Source organism: Ranitomeya variabilis, chromosome 4 (genome assembly GCF_051348905.1).
Source record: "Ranitomeya variabilis isolate aRanVar5 chromosome 4, aRanVar5.hap1, whole genome shotgun sequence".
Taxonomy (NCBI): domain Eukaryota; kingdom Metazoa; phylum Chordata; class Amphibia; order Anura; family Dendrobatidae; genus Ranitomeya; species Ranitomeya variabilis.
The window spans coordinates 533,858,294-533,885,860 of record NC_135235.1 but is presented as its reverse complement, the minus strand read 5'-3'; the positions used below and the strand labels follow the sequence as shown (position 1 = coordinate 533,885,860).

Here is a 27,567-nt window from a genome sequence, read left to right as displayed (position 1 = left end):
ACCTGCTCCTGTGAACCTGTGTGGTGATCCTGCTACTCTGCTCTGAGTTCCTGCTGCATACACAAGTTTCCAGTAATCCTCCTTCATCTGCTGTTCGTGTTTACTTCCATCTGCATTTGCTGGACATGTAAGCTGTTGCTGCTCTGCAAAAAACCTGAGACTATTAACCAGGCCTCCCTGGTTGAGCTAAGATATGATTTGAACTGCCTATAAGCATATCTATCTGTGCCTGGACTAAGACAAGGATTTATTCGTGTCAAGTATCCTCAAGAATAACTGTGCTTCATAGACTTTCTGCTTGATTGCATTTTCCTCTGAAGTTTCTTATAGACTGCGAAGCTGCATTTATTATTTGCACCAAGTGTTGTGGACTTGAGTTTCTCTCTGCACCTGTTTGAATCACCGTGTGATAATATAGACTTTACCACTTATAAAACTGTGTCCTGTAGTTGTCTTGTTCCACGCAAAGAGTCTCCTGAGTTATCCCCTATAATTATTACAGTGTGTGACGGCACGACTGTGAAATACGGTAAGCATTTGCTTACCCATAGCCATGTGTGTTGATGTCACTTTGACTTTCCTAAAGTTGTGTTTGCATTAAAGAGCTTGAAATTGATTGGCTACAATCTAGAAGACCTCAGAGTGTCATGACTGTCTTTTCAGGGCAATTAGAGGGTTTGGTGTATTTTTGATACAATTTTGGGGGGAGAAATTAGGCAAAGCTGGCGAACTAGAATTTCAGAAAGATTCACTCATCTCTTTTGTTGAGTAACCATATGCCTTGGAGATTCCTTCATCTCACAATCAAGAAATTGTTTCTAAACTTTTTGTGCATTTAATCTGGAAAATGGAGAATACCTCTGTACATAGTGCACCTATTTCAGCCTTTATGGCAGCTCTCAGAGGCCATGTAGTTTCTGTTAGGGAGCCATATGGCATCTGTGAAGTATTGTACAGGCTCCCATACATCTCTGCCATGTGCATGAAGCCGTAAGGTGCATATTTTACATAGAAAATCAGTCACTGCTGATATCTTTGTAATTCATGTGAAATTAAGGATATGTTCCTATGATGAGTATTTGGTGCAGATTTTCTGTACCATTTCTGCAGATATATACTAATATAGGTTACATGCGTTTTTTATCATAATTTTTACGTTTTTGTGTCTTTTTGGTGAATTATGTTTTAAATAAAACTGCTTTGTTTTTGACACTTCCTGGTATTTCGCTTTGACAAAATTTGATTAATAAAAGGACAATACCACATACAACCAGTGGAAAAGAGTGGTGCTGTTTTTAGAAAAAGCCACCATGTTTTTTAATTCTTTTAACTTTTCCTTAGTTTTATTGGTTTTAAAACAATGGTGATTCCAACACATTTCATCTCCAGAATATTTAGATTGACTGTTCCAAAAAGAGAGTTGTTCCAAATTGCCTGTTGCTGGCAAAAGAAGATCCACTTTTTTTGCAATTAACACCTATTTTAGGAATAGCACTCAATGTGGTTGATGGAGATGTCCCCTAGATCATGGGTCAGGAACCTCCAACACTCCAGGTGTAGTTAAATAAAAACTGCCCGCTTTCCCTGTCACTCAGGGACTCTCAGGTGGCTGTCTAACATGTTGGGAGTTGTAGTTACACAGCATCTGGAATGTCAAAGATTGCTGATACCTACAATAGATCATAAATCCTAATTCTTTTATGCATTACCATTTAAAAAACTAAGAACTCAAGAACGTGATCTATCAAGGAATTCTGTTTTGTTCAGCTTAAAGGGGTTGTCTGGTCCTCTGATAAAAGTCTGGAATGACTCTGTATGGCTGCAGACTTCTGAATCCTCACAGCACGTGCACTACACAGCGGCAGGATAATTCGGTGTTGTCAGCAAGAGCAGGCAGTCATGTGACCGCAAGTATGCAATTTACATACATGCGGTCACATGCCAACTAGACGTTTGAATTTAGCAAAGCTGAGCATGTCTAGTCAGAATGTGGCAGAAAGTGTATAAATCTCCATCTTTTAAATATATCTGTGATTGGAAAATTTCTGTATTACATAAATCTGCACCAATGTCCCAATTTGACACTCCTCTCTCAGTACATTTTCCAAGACTCTCCATCCAACAGTTATTCAGTCTCAGTCCGAGACCTTCCTCTGCCCCTTTATGTTTGTGACCTGCTTTAAAGGGAATTTGTGAACAGATTTTTGTGATGTAATCTGAAAGCAGCATAATGTAGAGTCAGAGACCCTAATTCCAGTAATGTGTCACTTATGGAGCTGTGTATTGTTGTTTCAATAAAATCAGTATTTTATCAGCAGGAGATTATTACTAGAGAACTAATTGTCTTGTGCCATGTAAGTCCTCCTGCTTAGTGTAACCCCACCCCCATCAGTGATTAGCAATGCGGAGTGTACAGAAAAGCTGGGGTGGGGTTATACAGAACTCTGCATTACAGAACTGCTAGTTCTGCAGCAGATAAAACAGGGATTTTATCAAACTGACAGCATGCAGATTAGTACGTGACACATTGCTGGAGTCAGGGTCTAAGCCCTTATATCATTCTGTTCTCAGATTACATAGCAAAACCTGGTGACAAATTTCCTTTAAGAAGGCTGGAGGTCTAACTCAGTTCATTAGCGAAGCCAGCCCCCTTTACAACATTGATTATCTAGCCCCAATGTCACGTGTCAAGGGGAACGATATATTATGCAACTGGTAAATGGTTTTTGGAATTGATGTGCTGGAAGTGGAAGAGATGAGCAAATGTAAGGATTTGAGCAATTATTAAGGCGCCAATCGCTGCGGTTAGGTAGGGTTAGTGAGGGTAAGAAACCCCCAACCCCTTTCCCATAAAGATTTTTTGATCAATCTAATTTTTTTGTGGAAATTTAGCCTTTCGCTATTTCTGACCCTACACCGTTTGTGGCAGACATACTACACTGGGTTTTTATACCTTGTTTTTAAACTGATAATAAGGTCTAATTTTTTAAGGGTTTTTTTCCGGCTGTTCTGATCCCAAATAACTGTAGCACAAATTGCTGAAAAAGCTACTGCAGGGTAAGATAGAAAGGTGTCAGCACACAGAGCATCGCAGCTCGCGGTACAGTATTAGGCAGGTAGTTTTATTGTTATGGCAGACAAGTCTGTATACTACACATAACAGTATATATCTATATTTGTGCATTTTGATTCTGAAATGTAAAAACTACTGTCTGTTCCTCTAATACGAGATGGCAGAGAACATAGTGAGTTAAGGGATATGCAGCCTGATACACACTGACACAGACAGAAAGGAGCCAGGAAAAGTGTTAACGCTTTGGGGAGTTGCTGCTTTTGGCAAATTTACTAGTAAAACAACATCAAAGCTGCATTGCAAACCCCAGTGTTGGGTCCAAGGTGTTAATGGGGTCACCCTCAGCTCCCATACCCTCCCCCACCACACTGTCTGCTTTCTGCTGTCCTGCAGCCCCAGTTCTCTTATGAGCTCATGGAAAGTCTGACAGGCCCTCTAGAAGGTGCTGGCTGGTCCATGTGTATTTCTCTGGAGCATAGCTGGCGTGACATCCATCCAAGATGGTAATCTCAGAAAGCAGGCTGGAGCAGGGCCAGATTGGCAAGTGATTTTCCTTCTTTATGGGCAACAGGGGAGGATGTAAGGAATTTTAACGTCTTGGCTGCTGGTCGACTGTACTGGAGGACATAGAGTTTTTTCTAAGTAATTTCTTTCTTAGAATTATTCCTGTGCAATTTCTTTGAACAGATATTCAAGTAAGAAAATATCAAAGTAACAGATTTCTGGTATTATAATTACCTTTCTTTAAAAGTAGTCTGTCACCCCACCTGGGAAGTATATGACTTATTAATATGGGCATACAGGTGATAGAAATGTTACACTAGTCCTACCTGTATGCCTCATATTAATGGTCTTGTTGCTGAGAAATGTTATATTCTGTCTTTATGCTAATGATTTCTTCCAGGCTCCGGGGTGTGCTGTGCTTCGAAGAAATCCCTGCCTTCTGTCTTCATTGTAATACTACCCCCTCCCATACACATCAGTTATGGCCTCGGAATCCCGCGCAGGCGCCCTTCAGTCCCTCAGAAATACTTACCTCATCCTCCCTTCTATGGGCACTGCATTCATGGATCTTCTGCGCAGGCAACTTCCGCTCCAGTGTCCGCCTGCGTGCACGCCGATAAGATGCTCTCCCCACTTCCTCCCTGCATAGTCATCGCTATGTATACATGGTTCCTAGTGATGACTATGTAGGAAGGAGGCGGAGAGAGGATCTTACCGGCGTGCACGCCGGAGGTCACCGTGACTTGCCTGTGCAGAAGGTCCCTGAATGCAGTGCCCATAGAGGGGAGGAAAAGGTACATATTGTGAAGGTAGTGCAGGGCTCAAGCGCGATATTCCAGCACCACAACTAATGTGCATGGGAGGGCAGTATTATTATAATGAAGACAGGAGGCAAGGATTTCATCCAGGCACCGCAAGCCTAGGGAAAGAATATAAGTTTTCTCAACAACAAGAACATTAATATGAGTTATACAGGTAGGACTAGTATAACATTTCTATCACCTGTATGCCCATATTAATAGGTCATATACAGTGCCTACAAGTAGTATTCAACCCCCTGCAGATTTAGCAGGTTTACACATTTGGAATTAACTTGGCATTGTGACATTTGGACTGTAGATCAGCCTGGAGGTGTGAAATGCACTGCAGCAAAAAAGAATGTTATTTCTTTGTTTATTTTTTTTTTAAATTGTGAAAAGTCTTTTCAGAGGGTCATTTATTATTCAACCCCTCAACCCACCAGAATTCTGTTTGGTTCCCCTAAAGTATTAAGAAGTAGTTCAGGCACAAAGAACAATGAGCTTCACATGTTTGGATTAATTATCTCTTTTTCCAGCCTTTTCTGACTATTTAAGACCCTCCCCAAACTTGTGAACAGCACTCATACATGGTCAACATGGGAAAGACAAAGGAGCATTCCAAGGCCATCAGAGACAAGATCGTGGAGGGTCACAAGGCTGGCAAGGGGTACAAAACCCTTTCCAAGGAGTTGGGCCTACCTGTCTCCACTGTTGGGAGCATCATCCGGAAGTGGAAGGCTTATGGAACTACTGTTAGCCTTCCATGGCCTGGACAGCCTTTGAAAGTTTCCTCCCGTGCCGAGGCCAGGCTTGTCTGAAGAGTCAAGGCTAACCCAAGGACAACAAGGAAGGAGCTCCGGGAAGATCTCATGGCAGTGGGGACATTGGTTTCAGTCAATACCATAAGTAACGTACTCCACCGCAATGGTCTCCGTTCCAGACGAGCCCGTAAGGTACCTTTACTTTCAAAGCATCATGTCAAGGCTCGTCTACAGTTTGCTCATGATCAATTGGAGGACTCTGAGACTGACTGGTTCAAGGTTCTCTGGTCTGATGAGACCAAGATCGAGATATTTGGTGCCAACCACACACGTGACGTTTGGAGACTGGATGGCACTGCATACGACCCCAAGAATACCATCCCTACAGTCAAGCATGGTGGTGGCAGCATCATGCTGTGGGGCTGTTTCTCAGCCAAGGGGCCTGGCCATCTGGTCCGCATCCATGGGAAGATGGATAGCACGGCCTACCTGGAGATTTTGGCCAAGAACCTCCACTCCTCCATCAAGGATCTTAAGATGGGTCATCATTTCATCTTCCAACAAGACAACGACCCAAAGCACACAGCCAAGAAAACCAAGGCCTGGTTCAAGAGGCAAAAAATCAAGGTGTTGCAGTGGCCTAGTCAGTCTCCTGACCTTAACCCAATTGAAAACTTGTGGAAGGAGCTCAAGATTAAAGTCCACATGAGACACCCAAAGAACCTAGATAACTTGGAGAAGATCTGCATGGAGGAGTGGGCCAAGATAACTCCAGAGACCTGTGCCGGCCTGATCAGGTCTTATAAAAGACGATTATTAGCTGTAATTGCAAACAAAGGTTATTCCACAAAATATTAAACCTAGGGGTTGAATAATAATTGACCCACACTTTTATGTTTAAAATTTATAAAAATTTAACTGAGCAACAAAACTTTTTGGTTTGTAAGATTTATGCATCTGTTAATAAATCCTGCTCTTGTTTGAAGTTTGAAGGCTCTAACTTATTTGCATCTTATTAAACCTGCTAAATCTGCAGGGGGTTGAATACTACTTGTAGGCACTGTACATCCAGGGGGTGACAGATTCACTTTAAAGAAGTTGTCCTGGGAAGAGAAATTCTTCTCACCTATCGACATGACAAGTGACAGTTTATAGATTGTTTTTAGTCTGACTGCTGGGAACCGCTCTGATTAGCAGTACGAAGCACTTTACAATATTCCCATGTAGAGCTGAGTAGCAGTGTATATGCCCATATGTTCCACTCATTCTTTATGGGGCTGTCAGAAAATGCTGAGCGCACTGCATTGCAGCCCTATAGAGAATGAATGGAATGGTGGTTAGGCAATCGCACTGAAAGCCCATTCTATAAGACAGCCGATCTGCGCAGGTCACATTGGTCAGGCCAACAAGCCTATCGATAGGTGTTAAATCATATTCCCATTACAACTACTATAGATGTAATCCCCCCAAATCTTTGCTGTCCTCACACTATATGTATCCTCTGATTCACTACGTTTTACTCCAGATCCCTATTAATCACTTTCCACCCTTTATACCTTCCTTTGCATATTCTACTGCCTTTCCCCCACATATATGTTTCCTTACCCTAACTCTTATCCTGAAATGAGTGGCAGAAGATCGTCAGCTTTTGAAAAAAAAATTGCATTGCTTTAGCGAGGAATTTTTCTGCATTGTGTCTATGTGAAATTGTATTTAATTTGCATCATGAGAAATTATAGTCATAAAGAAAATTTGTGGAAAGCTAAAGATGAACACATCTGTAAGAAGAGTCCTCCAATGATAAGCTGACCACTAGGACTCTCTGTCATCCAAAGCATATTGAAACACAGATACACCCAAAAAATAGTCCAACTTCTTTGCCGGCACCGTTTCTACTAATTCCATTCCCCACCTCGCTCTTAATCTTCACCCAATGTCCCCTATACTTGTATATACCAATATATCTACTAAGAATAAGCTCCCTTCTAAATGCAGATGTGCTGAGAGGCTATCTCCTTTTACTTTAATTCTCATTTCTATTTGCTTTCCTCCACATATTCATCACCATCTTTATCGCCTTAACTTTCCTTAAAGGAGTTTTCTCAATTCCATAAGGGGGCTCTGTCATAATGAAGTCTTGGCTGCTCATAGGCGACACTGAGGCATTTACTATCTGTGGGACTAACGGAGGTAGCCAAGCACTATTTCTGGCAGTACCATAGACAAGTAATATAGTGGTGCTCTGCGTGACCGGCCACTGTTCCATTCTAATGAGGTATTTCAGAGCCCCATTTCCAGGATCAGTGAGGACTCTAGTGGTCAGAGCCCCAGCAATCAGTAAGGTATGACCTATCCTGTGTACAACCCCTTACAGGGAACTTGGTAGAGGATTTCTGCTTCTGATTCCAGAACGACAATGCACGGTCTGTATGATTTCAGCCATGTATGTTTGACTCTGAAACACTGCAGCATTTCGGAGAAAACCATACTTTAAAAGCCCCCGGGGACAGAGCTGCACAGGAGACTAGTTGGACAGGTGGGTTCCAGACAGCTTCTCTCTGCCTTATGCCAATGTCTGAAAGGTCTCTGCCTATACACATACACAGGAAGAGACCTGTCACTTAAAGGTAGCTGGTGGAAAGAATCCACCGGGAACCAGCCTTATCGAATAGAAGGCACTGGCCTTCTCGAATAGCCTCCCATGTAGCTCGATCCCTGGCGGTTTTTAAACTATGGTTTTCTTGGAAACGCTGCAGAGCTTCAGAGTGAAACATACCTGGCTGATACATGCTGGTGGGTTGGACAGAATTTATTAGCTGTCGGGTTCCCTAGGTTCTCTATCAACTAAGTGTCTGTTCTTGTTACATAGTTTATACGGTTGAAAAAAAAAAGAAATGTCTATCATATTCAACCGGGGGATTGGAAAGGAAAAGTGATAGGTCCCATGACCATATGATTATATGCATGATCCAGCCCACCCCAAAAGAGCTAATGTTTCTCTCCTCATCCTAATTGACAACACATTGGACCAAACATTCAGAAAAAAATCCAACCTTTTTTTCTGTTTTCCTCACCAGGGGTAAAACCTGTCATTCACTTCACTAGTCCTGTATCTATATACCCTGGCAAAGGCAAAGTAGCTGCTTGGACACCACCCCCATGCATTACATAGCAATGGAGACCATGTTTACTTGTAGACTTCCTCCAGGTTCGCCCTTGTTATATGCAATTGATGGAAATGTCAGCTCCCATTTTGGGAGTGATTTTACAGATGCTTTTCTATCCACTATTTTGGGGGCTATCCTGACTTTACTAAATGAAATGTTTCTTCAAATATTATTTGTGTTTCAACATCAGCCTTTATAAGTCTCTCTTCACCTCCCCAGATTTCCGAGTGCTTTATCTTCCTACTCATGGCACTTTGCTTGCAGGTGATGTGTGCCTAGCCCACATGCGTTTCCTCCTGATATCCAGGAAATCCTTGCAGATTACTCCCTGCCGAAGCTTTATTGCTTTAAACTCTAGGAATGTGTGGCCAGTCTCCAGCTCTCTCTGCTGAGCCACTTCCAGCTGCTGAGAGGGCTCTAGACCTTCTCCTTCTTCTACCTCCTCCTGAGTGGCGGGCTGTCTTACAAGGGAAAATTATTTCAGCTTTTTCATTTTACAGCATTTCTGATTACGTGAGTCATCGTCTTCATATAGGAAAGCAATTCAACCTGCAGCCTCTCTGTCTTGTTACAGCTTTACATTTTCGATATGGTTGAATTATATAATTTCTCTGTGCAATTGGTAAAAACGTGAAAAATAAAACAGTCAGACTGTAGTCCTTGACTATAACATAATAACACCATAAAACCTCTTTCTATACCTGCCCCTATTACTCCATATCTATATTTCATCCTATTACTCCATTTATAACCTCAACTGGTTAGAAACGTGTGGAAATTGTGAAACGCGTCGGGACCTTATCTTGTCTGTATTGCTTTCCCTCTATCATATTTTTCTATTGTTTGTCTTTTTCCTAACCAGTTAACAAGTACTATAGTATATTGCCTAGTATTGAATACCTATGTATATTGGTTTTCATGAAGCACATTTTGTTTTTTCTGTTTTTTTGTATATTTTTTGTACATTTTGGTTTTATTTGTCGCATTAAAAGTTAATTTTTTGACAAAGTTTTGCTTATGTATATCTGAGAAGAATATTATGCAAGTTTTCAGGAACTTATATGTGTAGTAGTAACATAGCTTCTGTTTATAGTGAACCAGTCCAAATTCTGGATGTCAGCGAATTCTCTCTCCTATGGTAAGTGAAGCTATGAGACTCCTCTGCAGGTCTTATGTCTCCTTTTGTACAATATACAGATGTTTGAACCCTGAAATTCCACTAATAGTGAAGAAATTCTTCTGGTCTTTTTAAGAAAACAGGTGGGAATTTAGGAGGTGATATATGGTGCAAGGAGGTGGGTGATGGGATTTCTGTCAGCTCATTAAAACCTGTGGCTATGGTAGCATGCCAAAGTAAATCTCCTCCGGTTTGTCAACCTTTAACATTTTCATAGCCGGCCTTTAGAGGATTTTTGTCACTGTAATGTTGAGAAAAAACGTATTGCAACATTATCTATTATACTTTCTTATATAAAAATCTGTCTTGCAGGACTCCTGAGAAGAAGGTCTCTATTATTGGTTCCTAATAAATCTAGCCATTTTAGAAATGCCCTTGAACTGTAACCTGGAGAGTACAGATGCACTCACTAACAGATCCTGGTGGCACAAAATCAAAGATTCAACAAGAAGACTGAAGGAAGTTGATAAGAGACCTGAGAAAGTGTGCTTAGTTTTGGATGACTGTAAGCTAGTAAGTATTTAGTGGAGTTTGGCCCAGGCACCAAAGTTTATAAGAGCGCATAATTTTGCCCCTACCCCTCTACTACCTCCTTTGTGAAATGATCGGTGCCCCTAAGCACCACTTTTGTTTGGATTGGCGAAGTGAATGCCCACCTAGAGCTTTACTCTTAGCGCAGTAGGCGAGATAAGATGCTGCACTTCGCATAGGCATCATAGGCAGCAACCAAAGTTACAAAGCTCAGTCTCCACAGTTGTTGCATATGCAGAGCACAGCAGCCTATGACAAACTCATCTTGACTGCTACGCTCTGCATAGGTAACAACTGAGATATTAGAAGATGAGCAGCTAATGATTGAAGACAGCATAGAATCATGTGCAATCCACATGATTCAATGGGGTCTAACAAAAAAAGGTAAAAATATAACAACATATATTTTTGTACTTTTAAAATCTTATGTCTGATTTCAGCAAATAGCAGAAAAAAATATGAGGTCAAAGTGCAAACTATCAAATCATAATACATGCACTTGAAGAGTAAGGGCAGAGACAGACTTCCGTATAACTCATGGGAGGATCGGCATCGGCACTGCACTGCACGCACTGGCCTGGCACCTCTCCTGACCTGACCAAGACAGCGTGATGGATTACTATGCAGCTGTCAAGCGCAGGTCAGGAGGGCCGACAGCCAGTACGAGGTTTACAATGCGATTCCCACACGAGAAATACGGCAATCTGCCCTAAAGGGTTCAATACTGGACTGGAGGAAGGTACACCGGTAGTGCTAACATGTCATGGGTTTTAGGGTTGAAGATTGTCTACTAGACCTGCTCAGTCTTGATGCAACGTCCCATAATATTGCCAGATGTACTTTTTACATTTTGTATGTGGAAACTGATAAAGAAATTCCTTGTAGATGACTGTCTGTTGCCTTGGACGTTTTTTAAATTTTTTGTATATTTATTGGTTCATAGGCGCAAAACACTTGCCTTGCCCCAGGCACTGACAACCCACTCTACGCCACTGATGACACTAAATAAGAAATTTCAAAGTCATAAGGAAAGTATAGATGACCCACAGAAGGTGAACATACCATTGAGAAGGATTGAGAATAAAGCATACATTGCATGACCGGCCCTATATTTAGTTTCTTGGTATTTGTGGGCAATGACACAACACAGTGTTTGTGTCTGGTTAACATTTAACTGTCCTAACAGAGGGTCACATTTAAGGTTACAGCAAGAGCGAAGTCTCATTTATCCTCACTGTTTGATATAATGGACTTGTCCTAACTTTCCCTCTTACATTTTTGTGCTTATTTGTTTGAAGTAAAAAACTTAAATCTTCAAGGGGAAGTCTAGTTTATAGGGGAAGTCTAATATCGAAATCAGACAAAATAACTGCATGTACCTTATCTCATAAATTGTAAAGGTAAGCAGTTGGAAGAAATCTCCAAAATTTCTTGTCTCTTTGGACTTCTTCTCCTGTAACCACCCACCTTTTTTTGATTGCTCAGCTATTTTTGGAGCTGATACAGAAATGAATGCAGAGAGGCTGAATGCACTATTACTTCTCCATTGACAGCAGTTAAGAGACAGGGACCAACAGAGCCCTATTCTCAGGCTGCCGTCACACTATCAGTATTTGGTCAGTATTTTACATCAGTATTTGTAAGCCAAAACCAGGAGTGGGTGATAAATCCAGAAGCGGTGACGTGTTTCTGTTATACTTTTCCTCTGATTGTTCCATTCCTGGTTTTGGCTTACAAATACTGAGGTAAAATACTGACCAAATACTGATAGTGTGACGGCAGCCTCAAGATAAGTGTATTTTTCAAGTAGATGTGGCATAAATGTCTGAGGTGGGGATAGCCCTTTACCATCCACTATAACAATGGATAATGTACAGTAGGAAAAGCAAGCCCTTGGGAAAGAGTACCCAGCACTCATTACTTCCATCAACATTGGTTCTAGGTAGGAAGCACCTGTTCAGAGCTTCAATCTTTACAGGGACTGCACTGTTAGTAAACTGATGTCAAAATCTGACACAAAAGATCGTTTGGCCAAGGATTATTCCCCCTCTCCAACTTCTCTTTAATATGTACATAAAGGCCCTCATGCACATTAGAATAAAGTTGGTTGAAGCCGCTGATATTGGCAGGTTTGGTCGGACAACTGATCATTGGAGGAGATGTCAATAGGGCATGATTGATGTAAGACTGCTGATGATCAGAATGTTTTCCCGGAGAAAAGCCACCGGCCTATATTTCAGCCGGCAGTATCTCATAAAGAGCAAAGACACTCACAGCCAAACAAGTGCTCCTTTGTATGACTTAGAAGGCTATCGGGCGAGCGATCGACCTAAGCATAAGCTGTCTAATGTCCATGGTCAGCTTTAGGCTAAGCCAAATGGCACTAGTCACAATCCCTTATAAACTCAAACTTAGTGGCTTAAAGGGTTTGTTTGTGTTTAAAAAAAAAATATTTTGTAATTGAAGATTCCTAAATTGACTGCAAGATGCATGCAGCGCCACCACTGGAGAAAGAAAGTATTACATGATTCCTGGTGAAACTAACAAGCATGAATGAACCAGGTTCTGTAGAATAATAGATGTTCTTTATAGCTGCTTGCTACTTCGGCTAGTCAAAAAGGGACTTTAATGCAGGAATCACCTATGCATTTACTCAGTGTTCTCCGTAATATGGGTTTTCACAAGAGATTTTGAAAACCAGAAGTTCATCCACACATTGATCACAGCCACTAAGAACAGCTTCCAAAATCAATGCATTACACATCATACTTGTCATTTTTAACCCCTCACGATATGGTCACATGTAGCTGTTAAAGGGGTTGTGCAGCCTCAATCTACAAGTCTGCAACAGCGAACGCATGACCTCAAATATGCAATATGCAAACATGCAGTCACGTGCCGACTAGAATTGTGTAGTCTCGCTCAGTGGAAGTGCACGTACACATGTAATTATAATTATTATTATTATTATTATTATTATTAATGTGGCCGGAAGTATGCAAATCGCTCCCGGGACCGGCACTGGCGAATCCTTACAATGACATAAAGTGACTGCAGACCTGCACCATAAGGCCGGACAAACATTTTAAACATGCAATGTGTGTATATATATACTTGCATGAAACAGACAATATGGATAGAAAAAAAACAAGTTTTCCATTGCCTTCAATTTCCATTACTCATCTGAGACCACTATCAAATTGTTTGTATCTTTACAGGATCTGATGCAGGTATAAGAATAAAAAAAGCTGAAACAACAGCGATCTTAGAAGACACCGATGAGCCAGATTAGATGTAAAGTTTTAACTCCTTCACCCCGCAGCCTATTGTCCTTTTTTCCTCCCCTTCTTCCCAGAGCCATAGCTCTTTTACTTTTATGTCCACATAGACATATGTGGGCTCATTTCTTGCAGGACTAGTTGTACCTTTGAATGATAGCATTCATTTTACTTGACATTGTACCCGACAATGGGAAAAAATTCCAAGCACGGTGAAATTGTGAAAAAAAAACACAATTCTGACATTTTGGGGGAATTGTTTTTACAGTGCACATTTTGTGATAAAAATGATTATGGCAATATCAAACATGTCCAGTTTTGTTTTTTATTTTAGTGGTGAAAAAAATCTGAAGTTTGCAAAATTTCCTCTCTCCTCCTGTACCAGTTGTGACTTGTATTAAGATTACTATACTTGTTTTTTTCTATATATTCCCCTCCTCACATGTATAAAAAATAAATAATAATAATAATACAGGTTATACTGCTGAAAAAGTCATCCCTGTATGCCTGGTTGTTGAGAAATCATCTTTTATCTGTTTATGTAAATGACGTTCTCCAGGCTCTGGGGAGGACACTGCCTGGAAATCACACTGCCTCCAGAAATTATTTTACTTGAAGGGGGAATTACCAGTGTGATGTGTGACGGTTACCAGTGTTACCAGTGTGACATGTAATGGCCGCTCTCTGCTCTCCTGATCTTACTGTAGAGCTGTGTGTGATTATACCTGACACATCTGCAGGTTCCATTCCTCTCAGTTCCAGCTTCCAGCTCACAGGCAGACAGAGCTACAATATTGAAAAGTGGGGCCCTTAAGCTGGTTAGTGGTAGGCCCTTGGCACCCAATCCAACACTGATTGTGTTCTTGATAGCTAAAGGTTTAAGGGTATTGAAAAAAGTCCACAAACCACATTGGGGAGGTGACCAAAGACGTAAACCACTTAGTAGAGAAAATATGTGGATCTTTAAAATGGAAACCAGGATCCAGAATGTAAGACCCGATTTAAACTATCACTAGTGTTTTATTTTCATCATTACATTTGCGTGTTCTTGAGCCTTATACAGTTGTGCTCAAAAGTTTACATACCCTGGTAGAATTTTTGCTTTCTTGGCCTTTTTCATAGAATGTGAATGATAGCACCAAAACTTTTTCTTCACTCATGATTAGTGGTTGAGTGAAGCCATTTATTGTCAAACTACTGTGTTTTATCTTTTTAAATCATAATGACAACCCAAAACATCCAAATGACCCTGATCAAAAGTTCACATACCCCATTTCTTAATACCGTGTATTGCCCCCTCTAACATCAATGACAGCTTGAAGTCTTTTGTGGTAGTTGTGGATGAGGTTCTTTATTTTCTGAGATGTTAAATCTGTCCACTCTTGTTGGCAAAAAGCCTCCAGTTCCTGTAAATTCCTGGGCTGTCTAGCATGAACTGCACGTTAGAGATCTCCCCAGAGTGGCTAAATGGTATTGAAGTCAGGAGACTGAGATGGCAACTCCAGAACCTTCACTTTGTTCTGCTGTAGTGAATGACAGGTCGACTTGGCCTTGTGTTTTGGATTGTTGTCATGTTAGAATGTCCAAATACATCCCATGCGCAGCTTCTGGGCTGATGATTGCAAATTTGCCTCCAGTATTTGCTGATAATGTGCTGCATTCAACTTTCCTTCAACTTTGACCAAGTTTCCGATGCCTTTATAGCTCACACATCCCCAAGACATCAGTGAGCCACCTCCGTGCTTTACAGTAGGAATGATGTTCCTTTCTTCATAGGCCTTGTTGACCTTTCTCCAAATGTAACATTTATGGGTGTGGCCAAACAGTTAAATTTTGGTCTCATCACTCCAAATTACCTTGTTCCAGAAGTTTTGAGGCTGGTGTCTGTGCTGTTTTGCATATTGTAGGCGAGATACTTTGTGGCATTTGTGCACTAATGGCTTTCTTCTGGCGACTCGACCATGCAGCCCATTTTTCTTCAAGTTCCTCCTTATTGTGCATCTTGAAACAGGCACACCACTAGTTTTCAGAGAGTCCAGTATTTCAGCTGATGTTATTTGTGGGTTTTTCTTTGCATCCCGAACAATTTTCCTGGCAGTTGTAGACGAAATTTTTGTTGGTCTACCTGACCATGGTATTTTTTTTACAGATCCCCTGATTTTCCATTTCTTAATCACAGTTTGATCGCTGCTGACTGGCATTATCAATTCCTTGGATATCTTTTTGTATCCCTTTCCTGTTTTATGCAGTTCAACTTCCTTTTCCCATAGATCCCTTGACAATTCTTTTGCTTTCCCCATGACTCACAATCCAGAAACGTCAGTGACTGGATGAAAGATGCAAGAGTCTGTCTGGATCCCAAAAACTCACTCAGCCATTATGCACACACACACTGATTACAAGCTAACAGGTCACAGGTGAGGATGCTACCTTTAGTAGCCATTCAAACCAATCTGTGTCAACTTCTGTGCATGTTATCAGGCCAAAATCACCAGGGTATGTGAACTTTTGATCAGGGTCATTTGGCTGTTTTGGGATGTCATTATGATTCATAAAGAGAAAACACAGTAGTTTGACAATAAATGGCTTCACCCAACCACTAACCATGTGTCAGGACTCTGAGCATTTTTTACCTTTTGTGCATTACTGCCCTTTTCCAAGATGGCGTCTTTGGTCTCATGTGCACTGTGTCTTCCTGCTATAAAACTCCACCCCAGCCTTCAGTCTGTGCTAGAGTATTCTGCCTTGCATCCAGCTCCTGACCTCTGATTACTCCCTGGCTATATACCTGCTCCTGTGAACCTGTGTGGTGATCCTGCTACTCTGCTCTGAGTTCCTGCTGCATACACCAGTTCCAGTAATCCTCCTTCATCTGCTGCTCGTATTTACTTCCATCTGCATTTGCTGGACATGTAAGCGTTTGCTGCTCTGTAAAAACCTGAGACTATTAACCAGGCCTCCCTGGTTGAGCTAAGATATGATTTGAACTGCCTTATAAGCATATCTATCTGTGTTTGGACTAAGACAAGGAATTATTCGTGTCAAGTATCCTCAAGAATAACTGTGCTTCATAGACTTTCTGCTTGATTGCATTTTGCTCTGAAGTTTCCTATAGACTGCTAAGCTGTTTTTAATATTTACACCAAGTGTTGTGGACTTGAGTTTCTCTCTGCACCTGTTTGAATCACTGTGTGATAATATAGACTTTACCACTTATAAAACTGTGTCCTGTAGTTGTCTTGTTCCACGCAAAGAGACTCCTGAGTTATTCCCTATAATTATTACACCATGAGTGGAGCAAAAGTGTTGGTGCTATCATTCAGATTCTCTGAAAAAAGGGCAAGAAAGCAAAAATTCTGCTAGGTATGTAAACTTTTGAGCACAACTGTATATACCTTATTTTTCAGACTATAAGACGCACCGGACCATAAGATGCACCACAAATAGGGGAAAAAAATGTCGAATGGGGGTCCATCTTACAGTTCGAATTCAGCTTACCAGGGACAGGTGGAGAAGTGGTCACAGGGGTGTTCGGTGGTCCAGGCTGGTGCGGTGGCCTCCAGGAAATCCCATCCCAAGCTGGTGCTTGCTCTGTGCTGGGGCTCTGTGCTGGGGCTCTGTGCTGGGGCAGGGGCTCTGCTGGGGCAGGGGCTCTGTGCTGGGGCTCTGTGCTAGGGCAGGGGCTCTGTGCTGGGGCTCTGTGCTGGGGCAGGGGCTCTGTACTGGGGCAGGGGCTCTGTGTTGGGGCTCTGTGCTGGGGTAGGGGCTCTGTGCTGGGGCAGGGGTGGCAGCTCTGTTCTGGGGCAGGGGATCTGTGCTGGGCAGGGGCTCTGTGCTGGGGCAGGAGCTCTGTGCTGGGGCTCTATGCTGGGGCAGGGGTTCTGTGCTGGGGCAGGGGGGTTGTGCTCCAGGGCAGGGGGCTGTGCTCTGGAGCAGTGGCAGCAGCTCTCTGTGGTCCGTGGGGGGCTCTGACAGCATTCCAAATCTCGGCAATGAGATCTTGGGAGACGAGATCTCGGGAAATGAGATCTCGGGACGAGATTTGAATCTGAGCATGCGCGGCACCCGGCCCAGCAGCCAGGTTCCCAGAGGCCTTGTTCCTGGAGGCCACAGCAACATGGCAGAAACGGATGTGCGGAGGCCTCCTGGTTTTGACGAAATGCCAGCAGACCCCCCCCATGGAGCACAGAGAGCCACTGCCACTGTCCCGGAGAACAGCCCACCTCCACCACACCACAGAGCCCCACCGCACCGCCACAGCCACACCAGCCTGGGAAGGGAGGCTGCATCTAGACCACCACGGCTGCCACCTCCACAGGATTTGTAAGTATAATGCGACCATAAGACGCACCCCCATTTTCCCCAAAAATATTTTTGGGAAAAAGTGCGTCTTATAGTCCAAAAAAAAGGGGTATATAAATATATATATACATATACACTGCCGTTCAAAAGTTTAGGGTCACCCAGACAATTTTGTGTTTTCCATGAAAACTCATACTTTTATTAATCAAATGAGTTGCCAATTGAATTGAAAATCTAGTCCAGACATTGACAAGGTTCGAAAAAAAGATTTTTATTTGAAATAATAATTTTATCCTTTAAACTTTGCTTTCGTCAAAGAATGCTCCAATTACAGCACTGCAGACCTTTGGCATTCTAGCAGTTTATTTGCTGAGGTAATCTGGAGAAATTTCACCCCACGCTTCCAGAAGCCCCTCCCACAAGTTGGTTTGGCTTGATGGGCACTTTTTGCGTACCATATGGTCAAGCTGCTCCCACAACAGCTCAATGGGGTTGAGATCCGGTGACTGCGCTGGCCACTCCATTACAGATAGAATACCAGCTGCCTGCTTCTTCCCTAAATATTTCTTGCATAATTTGGAGGTGTGCTTTGGGTCATTGTCCTGTTGTAGGATGAAATTGACTCCAATCAAGCGCTGTCCACAAGGTATAGCATGGCGTTGCAAAATGGAGTGATAGCCTTCCTTATTCAAAATCCCTTTTACCTTGTACAAATCTCCCATTTTACCAGCACCAAAGCAAACCATCACATTACCTCCACCATGCTTGACAGATGGCGTTTGGCACTCTTCCAGCATCTTTTCAGTTGTTCTGCATCTCACAAATGTTCTTCTGTGTGATCCAAACACCTCAAACTTGGATTCATCTGTCCATAACACTTTTTTCCAATCTTCCTCTGTCCAAAGTCTGTGATCTTTTGTCCATATTAATCTTTTCCTTTTATTAGCCAGTCTCAGATATGGCTTTTTCTTTGCCACTCTGCCCTGAAGGCCAGCATCCCGGAGTCGCCTCTTCACTGTAGATGTGACACTGGCTTTTGCGTGTACTATTTAATGAAGCTGCCAGTTGAGGACCTGTGAGGCGTCGATTTCTCAAACTACAGACTCTAATGAACTTGTCTTGTTGCTCAGCTGTGCAGAGGGGCCTCCCACTTCTATTTCTACTCTGGTTAGAGCCTGTTTGTGCTCTCCTCTGAAGGGAGTAGTACACACCGTTGCAGGAAATCTTCAGTTTCTTGGCAATTTCTTGCATGGAATGGCCTTCATTTCTAAGAACAAGAATAGACTGTCGAGTTTCACATGAAAGTTCTTTTTTTCTGGCCATTTTGAGAGTTTAATGGAACTAAAAAATGTAATGCTCCAGATTCTCAACTAGTTCAAAAGGAAGGTCAGGTTTATAGGTTCTCTAATCAGCCAAACTGTTTTCAGCTGTGCTAACATACTTGCTCAAGGATTTTTAAGGGTATTCTAACCATTCATTAGCCTTCTTACACGGTTAGCAAACACAAAGTACCATAAGAACACTGGAGTGATGGTTGTTGGAAATGGGCCCCTATACACCTATACATCAAGATATTGCATTACAAACCAGATGTTTGCAGCTAGAATAGTCATTTCCCACATTAACAATGTATAGAGTATATTTCTGAATCATTTAATGTCAGCTTCTTTGGAAAAAACTGTGCTTTTCTTTCAAAAATAAGGAAGTTTCTAAGTGACCCTAAACTTTTCAACTGTAGTGTGTGTATATAAATATATATATATATATATATGCTCCCAATGATTTTATGATTTTCACTTTAAATTTTAGCATATTAAAATTATGATTTCATCATAAACATGCATTATCTATCTAACATACCAAGAGTCAGTTTTAAAAGGATATTTTTCTTAACCTATGATTGCTCCTGCTAGGCTTGGAATTTTCTGCTTACGGTGAGCCCTATTGTTCCGCCCAGCAAGACCTTTACCTCTTGATTTTGAAAGGTGAGTAGGTTAATGGCAGCATTATCTGCTCTCTAGCAAATATTTCACATAATCCCTGTAATTCTCCTAGTTCCCTGAATTATGTCACACTTTATCTCTCTGTGGAATCCACGTGAACATTTCATGAAAAGAGTCGTTTCCAAAAAATAATGTGACTCATTTATCTATCTTTATCTATCTATCTATCTATCTATCTATCTATCTATCTATCTATCTATCTATCTCTGTCTAGGGATGACCCTCTTATTTTCCCCCTTACAGTAAACTGCCAGGTGCAGGAAGAAGTGTGAGTCATCATCATCACACAAGCCCATGACGAGGACGTTGTTGCTGTCATGGTGTTGTTTGGCGCTCAATGCTGTGACAAGGCCACTGGTACAAAATAATAGTAGCACTCACGGTTAGGCACAATACATTAGTTAAAACACTGCAATCAAAATTTTCTAATATTATGGGGATTTCCCTTTAATAAGAATTTGCTTCCAGATCAAAAGTGGCCAGTTTTTGCTCTTATTATATTCTCGCTGTTCCCTTAAGTATTCCGCTTTTTTTTGTTTTAAAATCCATTGTACGGTATCCGAGATATGGGCCTTTTTATGTAGTGTTAGTTTTTATGTTTTTTACCAAGCGGGTGTGGCCACAGGATTCACTATTATTGCCCTGTGTGTCACACCCCCTTAGAAGTAGCATATAAAGTAGCATTAAATAAAATGGGTGATATCTCTGGAACCATATGATGAATCATATGTAAAAAAAATGGAATACTCAGGAGAGTAGCAGAAACAAAATAAAAGCAAATACTGGCCACTGTTGACCAAGTGACAGGTTCTTTTTAAGGCTGTTGCATTTTTCTTTTAGTTATGCTCCATTTTTCCCCTTATTCCTTTCAGAGATCACTCTCTACAATGCATCATCACTCCATTTCCCACCCAGACTCAAAATAAGGGCGAGAATCGCATCGTAAGGCCGGGGTCACACTTGCGAGTGCAATGCGAGAAACTTGCCTCAATACCTGGCACTGCCGCCGGTACTTGGGACTGGAGCGTTCAGCTGCTTAGAAATACATGCAGCCGTACACTCCGGTCCCTGTCTCTCGCCTCAATACCTGACACTGCCGCCGGTACTCGGGACTGGAGCGTTCAGCTGCATAGAAATACATGCAGCCGCAACCTCAGTGCAGGGTATTGAGGCGAGAGAAACGCGTGAGTTTCTCGCATTGCACTCGCAAGTGTGACCCCGGCCTTAACCTCGTACTGGCTGTTGGCTCTCCTGACCTGAGCTTGACAGCTGCATAGTAATCCATAACGCTGTCTTGCTTAGGTCAGGAGAGGTGCCAGGCCAGTCCATGCAGTGCGATGCAATTCTCACATGAGAAATACGGCAGTCTGTTTCTGCCCTAAGCTGCAGGAACACTCACTTTCCACCCACTCTGGGCTCTTGGCGCCTCACTTTCGATCCACTCTCGACTCTTGGTGCCTCACTTTCCACCCGCTCTGGACTCTTAGCGCCTCACTTTCCACCTACTCTGGACATATGGCACCTCACTTTCCACCCACTCTTGACTCTTGGTGCCTCACTTTCCACCCACTCTGGACTCTTGGCGCCTCACTTTCCACCCACTGTAGACTGTTGGTACCTCACTTTCCACCCACTATAGACTGGTGGTACCTCACCTTCCACCCACTCTCGACTCTTGGCGCCTCACTTTCCACCCATTCTGGACTTTTGGCGCCTCGCTTTTCATCCACCCACTCTGGACTCTTGGCGCCTCACTTTCCACCCACTCTGGACTCTTGGCACCTCACTTTCCATCCACTCTGGTCTATTGGCGCATCACTTTCCCCCTACCCTGGACTCTTGGTGCAGGGAGTCTCTTGCTACAGACCTGCTTGTCCCAAGTATAGCACAATTGCTCTGCTGCCACTATAGTAAGGCTTACAATACTTTGTTTTTGTGGGGTCTCTGACTTCCCTGGGTTGTCCCACCTAAATAAGGTATCCCACAGCATAGGTGATCAGTGTGTGATCGCTGAGTGGGACTTCAACTGATATAGATGGGGCTCTGGAGTTCACTGGTTAGAGCGATGCACAAGCGCAGTACCAGTCTATTGTCTCCAGGACTGATGGTGATAGCCAATATCTGTGCTCAGCTATAGTTGTCCATAAACTTTGAAAAAAGTGATCGTATGGCCATCACTAAGTTCCATCTGGGGGCTCCATTCTTATATTCTTGGGTGTGGTGGGAGTCCTAGCAGTGGGATCCCCAGCGATCAGGCACTCATCACCTAACTTGCAGATTAAAGGTTGCTTTGGTGGGACAACCACTTTAAAGGGGTTGTTTTCTTTCAAAAAATCTTGCTCCCCAGGTCCAATTTGTTATATAAAAAAAATCTTTACTCACCATCCTCAGGTACATCCATGAGTCTTAGCCGCTGCTCTCAGTGTTCGATAATGTGGCTGCCAATCAGTGAGCTCAATGGCTCTGCCATGTAGATGGAACAACCCACTCAGGGCCGCTGAGTTCACTGATTGGCTGCCATGTTGTCAACGTGACGTCAGCACTGCAGCCAATACCAGACACCGGGAACAGCGGCAGAGACTCAGTGTTGGACCTGGGGAAGGTGAGTACAGCTTAGTTAGTTTTTTATTACAAACTGTGCAAAAGTATTAAGGTTTTTTTAAAAAGGGTCAACCCCTTTATGTAGGGCATTCCTTTGAAAGACAGCACCCCTTATTACCCTTATTAAAAAGGACATTGAATGAGACTGTCCTGACCGTTCAGTAGCCTGCGATTTTTTAGGGTGCGGCACTTTTGCAGCTGTTAGTGATTAGGCAAACATGCAAAATAGTGGGGTAGTGGCCACAAAAACCTATGGAGATGCAGCTCTGTGCCGCTGAGCTCAGTTATTGTCTCTAGCTCTGTGGATGTGATGTCAGCACTGCAGACATGACAGACACTGGGGCACAGATGTAGCACCGGACCTGGGGAAAGTGATAAAAGCTCAATTTATTGTTAATACTAATGGAGAATATAGAAAAACGTTTCTGATAGGCGTCAACCCCTTTAGGCGTCCATTGTTCTTCTTTTTATCCATGAATTAGACGCGTTTCAGGAGAACATGGATCTTACTAAAACGAACACAATGGGAGAGATTTACTAAGGTAAATGTGGAGGAAGCCAGTGCAATTTGCTCTAAAATCTGTTTTAAATGGAATACACCACAGTTATGTGTCTTAGACACCTTTTGGCGTTATTTTCCGACAAGGTAGCATGGGTGGGTATAATTAGGCCATGGCTTTACTGGAAAGGGCCATTGAGATGCGACACCTAGCACCAACATTGTGCCAAGATTTAGGTACAAACTTAAAATAAACCAATAATAGGTGGAGTACTCAGACCAGTACGTGGAAAGATGCACCAAACATATCATTCAGCGTGTGCTATTGTGGCCATTTTAAGACCATCTAGATCTACACAGTCTAAATATGAATAAATAATATGTGTCTCATGGCCAGGTCTCTGGACCCAGCGGCCATCCATTATCAGTCACATAAAACATTAGCACGCTCGGAATAACACTGAGCACATTAGGGGATATTTCTTTTCTGACTTTTCCAGCTCTGGTTCTCCTCAGCACAATGCTCCCTGACACGACACTGTCTGTAATGCCCGAGTATGTTTAGTTCCTATTTATTTCATCATCTTATTTGGTAACAGTTTCAGTCATCGTCCTGTACTAAAATGTTACCCAGGCCTCGTCCTGCGCGGCTGACATACTACAGATGTCCCAGAGCTACACCCCCCTCGGCCTCAGATGATTTACCTGCCCTGCTTTGTTAAACCACCGATGACACTTTGTGATCATGACGATATGTCCTAACGGCCAACTCTGTTCTGCTGCATATGACACACTCAGTCCACTACATCATGACACAAGTATTAAACTGAATGACTGACGGCACTGAACAGCAATAACCAGGCCAATCATTGCCCTTTAGGCCTGCGCGCTATGTCCCCAATTTCATCGATTTCCTATAGCAAAAAAATGCAAAAATATCACAAATCCAACCAGTCTGTTAATATTTTTTTCCATAGAAGATCATTACAATTACATTCATTTATTACTTTTACTTATCATATACAACATCATATTCCAGATATTGTAATCTCTGTCCCCACTGAGGCTCACAATCTAGATTTGGAATGTGGGAGGAATACTGGAGAACCTGGAGGAAACCCATGCTACACGGGGAGAACATACAAACTCCTTGCAGATGTGGTCCTTGGTGGGATTTGTAAATTAGCTCTCCTCCAGAAGGAACAAAACTGTCTCTCTCAATCCATGAAAACTATAGGTAAATCCGACCATTAGTGGAAACCTGCCCGAACCACAGGCAGCATGAATCCGAGCCTGGAAGCACAACTGCAGCCTGGTATATTTGCCATAGAAAATATAGTTGAAAGACCTGGCTAGCACCATAGGCTGGGACTAGTAGAGCTGCATATGGCTGACTTCTCCTTGCCCTGCTCCATTTAATTAACAGGTCTCTTCCATGTGTATACTTTGCCAAAGACCTGTCAGTCACCTGCAGCAAAGCTGGAAAAAACGCTCAGGGGCCGCACTGGACTAGTTGTCTCGTCTCTATCTATGGTCCTCATCCATATCTTCAAACTATTTCTATTTCTTTATACTAATTTCTCTGAGTAGTTTGCTCAGTATGAATCAAGTGACAGGTTTCCTTTAAAAGGGCTCTGCCAGCACAGAATCCAAGTCGCTGATTGGTCGCGGAAAACGGCCACAACCAATCAGCGACGGGCACAGTCCGGCGGCAAAATGGCCGCTCCTTACTCCCCGCAGTCAGTGCCCGGCGCCCGCTCCATACTCCCCTCCAGTCAGCGCTCACACAAGGTTAATGGCAGCGGTAACAGACCGCGTTATGCCACGGGTAACGCACTCCGTTACCGCTGCTATTAACCCTGTGTGTCCCCAACTTTTTACTATTGATGCTGCCTATTCAGCATCAATAGTAAAAAAAATGTAATGTTAAAAATAATAAAAAAAATACAAAAAACCTGCTATTCTCACCCTCCGTAGTCCACCAAGCCGCACGCGGCTGCCGCCATCTTCCGTTCCCAGAGATGCATTGCGAAATTACCCAGAAGACTTAGCGGTCTCGCGAGACCGCTAAGTCTTCTGGGTAATTTCGCAATGCATCCTGGGAACGGAAGATGGCGGCAGCCGCGCGCGCATCGCCAGAGCTTCAGTGGATCCCGGGGGGTGAGTATATCACTATTTTTTATTTTAATTATTTTTTTTAACAGGGATATGGTGCCCACACTGCTAAATACTGCGTGGGCTGTGTGATATACTGCGGGGGCTGTGCTATATACTACATGGGCAGTGTGATATACTGCATGGGCTGTGTGATATACTGCGGGGGCTGTGCTATATACTACATGGGCAGTGTGATATACTGCATGGGCTGTGTGATATACTGCGGGGGCTGTGCTATATACTACATGGGCAGTGTTATATACTACGTGGGCTGTGTGATATACTGCATGGGCTGTGCTATATACTACATGGGCAGTGTTATATACTACGTGGGCTGTGTGATATACTGCGTGGGCTGTGCTATATACTACATGGGCAGTGTTATATACTACGTGGGCTGTGTGATATACTGCGGGGGCTGTGCTATATACTACATGGGCAGTGTTATATACTGCGTGGGCTGTGTTATATACTGCGAGGGCTGTGCTATATACTACGTGCCCTGTGTTATATACTGCGTGGCTGCTATATACTGTGTGGGCTGTGTTATATAGTACGTGGGCTGTGTTATGTACTGCATGGCCTGTATTAACGCATCGGGTATTCTAGAATATGTATGTATGTATATAGCAGCCACATAGTATATAGCACAGGCCACGTACTATTTGTCTGCTATATACTACATGCCTCCTATATACTACGTGGCCTGTGCTATATACTATGTGGCTGCTATATACATACATACATATTCTAGAATACCCAATGCGTTAGAATCGGGCCACCATCTAGTCTACTATATAATTGTCTAAGGGTCACTTCCGTCTGTCTGTCTTTCTGTCTGTCTTTCTGTCTGTCACGGATATTCATTGGTTGCTGCCTGTCTGTCATGGAAATCCAAGTCGCTGATTGGTCGTGGCAAAATGCCACAAACAATCAGCAACGGGCACAGTCCGGCGGCAACATGGCCGCTCCTTCCTCCCCGCAGTCAGTGCCCGCTCCATACTCCCCTCCAGTCAGCGCTCACACAGGGTTAATGCCAGCGTTAATGGACCGCGGTGTAACGCAGCTATTAACCCTGTGTGACCAACTTTTTACTACTGATGCTGCCTATGCAGCATCAATAGTAAAAAGATCTGTTACAAATAATAATAATAAAAAAAAAGGTTATTCTCACCCTCCGACGTGGCGCAGTGTCCTCGGCAGTGCAAGCGGCAGGTTCCGGAGCCAAGGATGCTATGTGAGAAGGACCTGCCATGACAGAAATGGGGTGTGGAGTGTACCACTGTATAACATTAGTAATAATATTAAGAATGGGGTTCACCTATGGGCAACATAAGTTGAGAACATACGAGACACAAGAAAAAAGCATGCCCATATATTTAGGGAACACCCAGACAGATTAACCACTCAGTTTATTACAGAAAAAAATCAACACAATTATTTACACTAAGGACACAACATTTAAAATCATTTAAAACAATTTATGAAAATCCAGAAAGGCCATGCCAAATAGTATGGAACATGGACACCCCATAACTACCTGGATATGCTCAATGTTGTAAACATGGATTAAGCAATAAACATTATAATGTCATATAAAAAGATAAATAAATATGAGCGATCCCATCTATTCACAGTACCATATAAATTGTGCGGTGGAACAGAAAAAATTTTTTTCAATATATGCCCGTGAAAATGTGCACATGCATACACATATATCAACAGGTCTGGAAAGCGATAAAGACCATGACCGGGTAAGTAAGCAACATAGTGTGAATGGAAATAAAGAGAAGCAAAATCCCAAAATCCTAAAATACAACCATCCAAACAAACCCAGCTGGATACGCCTATTAAGGTGTCCTAGTCATTGACATAAATACAGAATATAACATGGTCAAAAAACATCCATCCCTGTTGATATACAAAACCTGTTATCCACCTAAAGGTAAGGAAAAGGGACAGCCAGAACTCAGACCCCGCAATTAGGGTATGCAAGTGCCCAGCAAAGAGCCATGTGAGCAAGGGGTAGTAGCGGGAGTGGCTGTCCCTTTTCCTTACCTTTAGGCCGGGATCACACATACGTGAGATACGGCCGAGTCTCGCAGGTGAAATCCCTCCTCTGGCGCCGGCACTGCGGAACGGAGTGTGCAGCCGCACAGCAATACACGGAACTGCACGCTCCGCTCCCAAGTGCTGGCGCCAGAGGAGGGATTTCACCTGCGAGCCTCGGCCGTATCTCGTGTATGTGTGATCCCGGCCTTAGGTGGATAACAGGTTTTGTATATCAACAGCGTCGGTCCCCACTGACCGAATACCACAGGTGGCGTCACGAACATAAACTTTATCCCTTTAAAGACCTTTTCACTTTTACATGAACGCCTAAGGCCACGGACCAGGTTGCAGCCACCGTGACATCCCCCTGTGAACAGCAGGACCTGGTACCGAGTACCCCTTGTCCGCGGGGCGACTCAAGTATGTGACCAGGGGCTTACATTTAAAGCACCACTCCAGCGCTGAAAATAAACAAATGCTGGAGTGGTGCTTTAAACAGCTTGCCATATTTACCATCATACTGTAGCAAGTTCCAATATTTAAGTTACATTTGCATGACTGTCATAGGCAGAGATCTACTATCTTGTGTTTTTTATTTGTATTGAAAATTCCTTCCCATCTTTTTTCCCCTATTTCATGGCTATACTTTTCTTCTGGAATCC

General features: G+C 42.9%; 1 protein-coding gene and 1 long non-coding RNA gene across 2 annotated transcripts in view; one reads left to right on the top strand and one right to left on the bottom strand.

Annotated features, from left to right (window-relative positions):
• Positions 1–13,625, top strand: part of LOC143765583 (uncharacterized) — a 91,065-nt gene extending 77,440 nt beyond the window's left edge. Inside the window, exons 2-5 of the long non-coding RNA XR_013213426.1 lie at positions 9,399–9,443; positions 9,795–9,995; positions 10,957–11,065; positions 13,232–13,625. This is a non-coding gene — a long non-coding RNA (uncharacterized LOC143765583). The remainder of the gene's footprint in view (positions 1–9,398; positions 9,444–9,794; positions 9,996–10,956; positions 11,066–13,231) is intronic.
• Positions 1–27,567, bottom strand: part of IGFBP4 (insulin like growth factor binding protein 4) — a 59,742-nt gene that overhangs the window by 13,130 nt on the left and 19,045 nt on the right. The window lies entirely within an intron of this gene.